Consider the following 6,433-nt stretch of genomic DNA (forward strand, 5'->3'; position numbering starts at 1 on the left):
AGAAAATGATATCTCTGTACCAAGGGTCGAGTGAAGAGATGAGGAATAAACGTTCATCAAGAAAACTTTCCGCATAAACAGTATCCTCTCCAAAAGGCAGCTCGGAAACTAACTCCGCAAAAACCATAGATTTCTTGGACTTGGCGGACAAGAACTCGAGATCGAATTCTTGTAAAATGATTATCCATCAATTATATTTGCCCCCAATCACTCACCTACTAAGTACAAATTGGAATGGATTAACTACCACTAAGGCAAAAGTTTTGTGTAGCAAGATATAATGGCAAAGCCGCTGGATAGCATGGACAGCTGCCAAAGCCAACTTCTCAACAGGAGAATAGAGAAGTGGTTGAGGGGAAAGTACCCCTAGGGTCCTTTGGGTTAAGACTCTACCAGATTGAAAATTGCTTATTCAAAGAAACACACACACAGCCATTATCTTTACTGTAAGCAAATTCTAATGTTGAGGGTACGTACCTAAGGTCCTACGTTCGAGAAGGCCTTTAGGGTCCAAACCCTTATTGGAGTTCCCTTCTTCTCCTTTGACCTGTAAAACAAACAAATCAAAGAACACATCAATGCATGGATAAATACTTATACATAAACCATCTTCATGCTATAAAGTTAGTTATAAAAATATTTAAGTAACTACTTTCATAAGAATTCAAAACAAGAATCTCATAAGCACAAAGAAAGATTGTTTCAGGAACCAAGACGTGTTTCTTTATATAAAGGCAAGTAAAGTACATATAATGGAAATATTTCACCTGAAACACCTTCAGCAGGCTCCAAGCAAAGCTTCCTCCCAGATTCGTTCCAGCCTCAAGCCTCCAACAAGTGCTCCTTCCAAGTCTTACTCAATGGTGACATAAAGGATGAATGATCACCAATACACATGGAAACAAGGGTTTCCTATGCAAAATGGGGGAAGTGTAGAAGGCACCAAGGACTTCAGACCTGGTCTAAGGGGAAAATCTCAGCATAATAATCTTGCTCTCTTTTTTTCTCTCTCCTAGGCCTTCCCTTTGATATCTTTTTATACCATCTCCAAAGTAGTTTTTTAGTTAGGAGTTGGTTGGGAACAGTTGGGCCACGGGCACTAACAGGTGATCAGCAGGTAAAACCCGCGATCTCCGCCCGAAAATAAGGAATTATTTATTTTTTTAAGTGTTTTAATACATACACGTGGCTTGGGTATACACAGACCCGCGTGTACATGCGTTTAACTCAGGGCAATGTCACGTATAAGGGATAAAACACTGTTTTTTTAAATTTTAGGACCAGGTCTGGAAGGAGGGGTTGCCCTAGGCCATGAGTGCAGCATCACAAACCATAAGAGTGAGATTTGGAGCTATAACAGATGCCCCCTAATATATGAGGTCAGAAGGGGAACATGATGGCCGAAATATATTATGTAAGTACATGGAAAGGAAGTCTGTCGAGAAACCGAGGAGGACTTCACCAAAATTCAGCCTGCCAAGCCACCAAGAGGAGATCAGAAAGAAACACTGTCTGAGGCGGGCATACCCATGCTCAGAAAAAGTAAAGCATGTCCGCATATCAAGTACAAGCGGATCCACTAAGTATACAAGTATAAATGACTGGAAGATACATAATGGATCATCTGATCATAATGAGCAAGTACATGTCTGAATATCACATATAAGACTGTCAATGATGCTGAAAGATGCAACAGATCACTAATATCAAAGACTGATCCCAAAAGGTACCAACTGAACATGATGGAATATGATGGTACTACACTGCAAACTCAGGTGCCAGCATATAGAATGTCGCCATGACTGACTGCAACATATAAGGTGGAGTGGTATCAACTAGCAGCAACAGGAGCAATTGTCAAGTGAACCAATGAATGCTGATACAACCTGAGGTCTTCACCGACCGCCGTGGTACATTTCTACACCATGGGAATAAATGATCTGAAGTCAACCATGTGAGAAATCGTTTGATTACCGGTCATTGATGTATACCGTTAACAAACGCGAGACTACTCACTGATAATGATAATGAGCGTCAAGGTACCCAGTACAATCTAACAAGTGTGAATAGATGAGCTGAAGTCGAACACCTGTAAGAATCTATCGATCAGGAGACAATGATGGTTTCCCACTGTCGATAGCGAAGGATCTGCCACTAATGACTGCAAACCCCAAGGTACTGCCAAATGGACTCTAGATCTTTTCCCCAGAGCAATGAGTCGGAGTCGTTAGGGAAAGATCCACTAGAAGGAAGGCATTAAGGCATCCTCCATCAATCTAGCACGAGTGTAACCCGTAGGCCAATAATGTGGAAGGAATCGGACGAAAAAGAGATGCAGGAACCCAACCGAAGTACGTTTCCGGCGTACACAAGATGTGGCTAGCGCACGGTAGAAACCCTCTGAACCAACCAATAATGAAAGCTAACATAGAGGCGAGGTATCCACCAATAGGGTCAAATGGAAACCAAGGTACTGCAAGAATCCCAATGTGTGATAATGTAAGCTGATGTCGAACACAAGGGAAGCCACTCAATCAAAGACCCATGATACTAATCGATGCTGAGCACAAGGTGACCTATCAATAATGAAAATAGGGCCAGGGTGCGGCTCTAGGCCTGTCCTCAAAGCAAGGTGTCGTCGTCGATAAGGACAAGACCCGCCAGCAAGAAGTCAATGGGGACATTCTCAAACCGGCACGAGTAAAGGACCAATATAACTGATGTGATGATAGACATGACACTGACAACCAGGGATGTCTGACTGAAAAATGAGTCAAGAGACACCGCAGAGAGGCCGACTCAGGCTAACTTCCCTTGAACAAAAGCACGACTCAATGTGACTATGTGGTAGCATATGATGACTCTGTATAAGTTCGCCATGTAGGAGGCACGAACGAACCCTCCATATGATTGGAAGAGATAACCAATCGGGGGAGAACTGACTCAATAACAAGGTTATGGCATACCTAAGTCAAACTAAATCCCACCCATGCGGAGGAGACTTTGTTTTGAGTGCTTTGTTCAAGGGCGACACGACTGACTCTAGCTGCCAACAATAAATGGAAATAATGTCCCTGTTCCCGCTCTTTTTTTGGAATATTTACTTTTTTTGTCTTTTTCTGTTAAGCCGGAAAAAGAATAAAAGAATTCTATGGTACAGTGGAAAGAACGAGTTTCGGTGAAACAGATGATCTAGTTCCTGGGAAAGGAACGTTCCTATGCTCAATGCAGGGAGGTGAAAACTGGTCAGTGACACTCAGAGGTATGTTCCTTCCACGGATCAGGGTATGTCAAGCTGCAGAAGTCAAAGGTATGCAAGGTTGATTTTGCAGATGTCATGGTCAAAAGTTGGCTTAAACACGAGTCCAAGTGAAGCCGGCTCTATGCCAAAAGGTGCAAATGGTCAACATGCAATGCAGAAGTACAACTCGACACACATAGGAGCCTCTAGGGTATAAGGCCAGAACGAAGCGAAGAAGAAAAGAGGAATGAGTCTTCAACGCATAAGTCATGGCGGGACTACAGAGGACTCCCGAGCCTACTCAAAACGAAGAAGCATGGGCAACAAATGTCAGTGAGGTGCTAACTACGATGCCCATGTAAAGGGATGGCTCTACCATCGTGTCATGATTTAAAGAATCGGCGAGTGAAAATGGCTTACGAACCATAACACGATGGGGTGGACCCTACGGCAGATGTATCGGTCACATGGAGGCTAGTATGCATAATGCAACGGAAAAATGGTGTCCCTAACCTATATGCCAGTGAAAACACGATACCTGCCATGACAGGTCAGCGGTCATGGAACCATCTCGAACTGTCGAAAAATGTCCAAAATGTCCTCAAAAACAAACCAAACTCGACATTCCAAGCTCCCAAGTTAAAAGTCACATGAGGCCAAACAAAATAAAATTTTGAAAAAATTTTGCATTTTCAAAACTTATAAAAGGCATTTTGGACTCACCATTTTCACCATTTGACTTGGAGAGCAAAAGTTGTGGAGCAAAAGGAGAAAACTTCCCTGTGACCAATTCAACCGTTCAAACTTGCCGAAAACTTCCTGGTAAGCCTTAAACTTGTCTTGCAATTAATTTTGATAGTTTTTAGAAATTTTAGTTGATGTTTTACCGTTGGATTTTTGCAAAAAATTCCTTCGCGGCGTACACGCGGGATGGCAATATTGAACTCGCGTATATGACGGCCCTACACGCGACTGTGTATATAGGAACCCGCGTGTGCGCAACGAACTATTTTTATAAACAAAACTAACGGATGAAAATGATTTTTTCTTCCAGGATGACTATCACATGGCGTGAAAGAGAGCACGCAGCCGTGGATAGTGAAGTTATGGGCAATGATGAAGCATTAGACGCCCTACGGGGATGCGGGTTGCTTAAATTCTTCAAATTGCCAAATATGAAAGCGAACACGCGTCTGCTCGAGAGGCTCATTGATTATTGGAATGTCGATGAGGAAGCACTCATGATTGATCAGATGCCACTCAGGATAGAAGTGGAAGACATATATTTTATCACGGGCCTTTCCCGAAGGGGAGAGGTAGTACATTCCCGGGGCAGGACACGGAATAGCCTTAGTGTAGATGACTATGTACAGATTTACTGCCCGGGTCATCAGAAGGTCGGGAGCCAGATATTTATCCCACATGTGGCGAGTTTATCACTCAGGATAATCTTTTTCACCATAGCTCGAGTGAACGGATCATCCTCACTACATCAGGCGTCACGGGTAACCATGAGCGTGGCAGTGGACTGTCTCACTACTGTGTTTGACTGGTGTACTCCTCTTCTGGCCAACATGAAGGAACAACTCACTTCTATCAGGAGGGGACATACCAAGAACTTTGGGTTCGGAACCATCTTGTGCACTTTCTTCTTCGAGATGGTTCCCGCACTCCACCCCAGCGTATCAGTTTCCATCAGTAGCCCACGTGATCCACGCATGGGCTGGTGGGCTGACCTGATGAAATGTCTGGGGGGTGGGGAAGTCCCAAGGAATGCATTTGACGATGACTTCTTTACCTGGTGGGAGCAGCAAATCATCGCCGTGGATGACTACCCCTATGATGGGCTAGATTTCCAAGGAGATCCTGATCTAGTGTTACCACCGGATGTAGCATGGGGCGAGATTGGTAAGAATTTTTTATTATTTTGTTATTTTTTTGATTTTTTAAACATAATTGTAAACTTTGAAAAATGTTTTTTGGTGAGACTCAAATGACTAATATGATGATCATGTTTCAGATATTGGGCCAGTACGACCAGACGGATTCCCACGACATAGATGGCGCGACCGAGGAGCCGAAGAGGCGGCTGCGGCGACAGAACGGACCCTACATAACGTGCAGCAGCAATTGGCGAGACTGAGCAGCCGAGTACCGATGGCGGCTATAGAGGACCTTCCTGAGGACATGCAGCGTCATGTGGTTAGCATGCCACGTGACTGGGTTCGCATCTTTCAGCATGTGGCCAATGCCATAGTTACATATTTAGGCGCTCATCCTGAGCCGGGGCGTTAGATATATCAGACATGATTATGGGCATTTGAGTCCCAATTTTGTATATTTTTGGACACACATATGTACACTCGAGGCGCTTTATGATATATATATATATATATATATATATATATATATAGTTTGACTTTTTGATGCATGATTTTATGATGATGAATGATTGATATGCCAGTCTAATGCTTGATTAGCGATAGAATCAGCTAACCAATTTTGAGATCTTGGAATGTGCAAATAATTAATGTAAATAAATGATCTTTGCAACAACCTCACCCTTAAATATTGGCGATATAATAATGGATCCCTAACCCTATAAATGTTATTTAATTGAGACACTATCAATTGAGAATCAAGATATACTACCAACGAGTCGATCCCATAAGAGATTGCCTCGGATAATAAATTGATAACAACTGTATACTCGGCCATATTGTTTGAAGCAGGACCGATACACACGCCTCTCGATACCATCAATTGACCAATTGGATAATAAAGTACCCAAGTTGCGGAAGCAAGATTCCGAGTGTGTCGACTAGCACCATCGGCAAACCCAAAATAGACCAAATCATCCATCAGCACCTGCCACAGCAGACCAACAAGCACTGATATCAGAAAACGCTCGACGATATATGTATAAATATACATAAAGTACAAAGAAGTCATTGCCCAGACTGAACTAAGCAAAGTACTTCTTTAGGTAGAGCCCATTTCGGGGCTCCGCTAGCTTGTTCCCTTCAAAGTCGATTAACTCATACGACCCTTTTTCTAAAACTCGTTTAACAATGAAAGGACCGTACCACATAGGCCTAAATTTGCCTGCCCCCAAGGTGTCTTTATCTTGGTCGTAGACCAAGACAAGGTCACCTTCAGAAAATAATCGAGGACGGACAGACTTATCATACT

Source organism: Pinus tabuliformis, chromosome 3_2, assembly GCF_031772625.1.
Source record: "Pinus tabuliformis cultivar Carrire ecotype Pingquan chromosome 3_2, CPIR1, whole genome shotgun sequence".
Lineage (NCBI taxonomy): Eukaryota > Viridiplantae > Streptophyta > Pinopsida > Pinales > Pinaceae > Pinus > Pinus tabuliformis.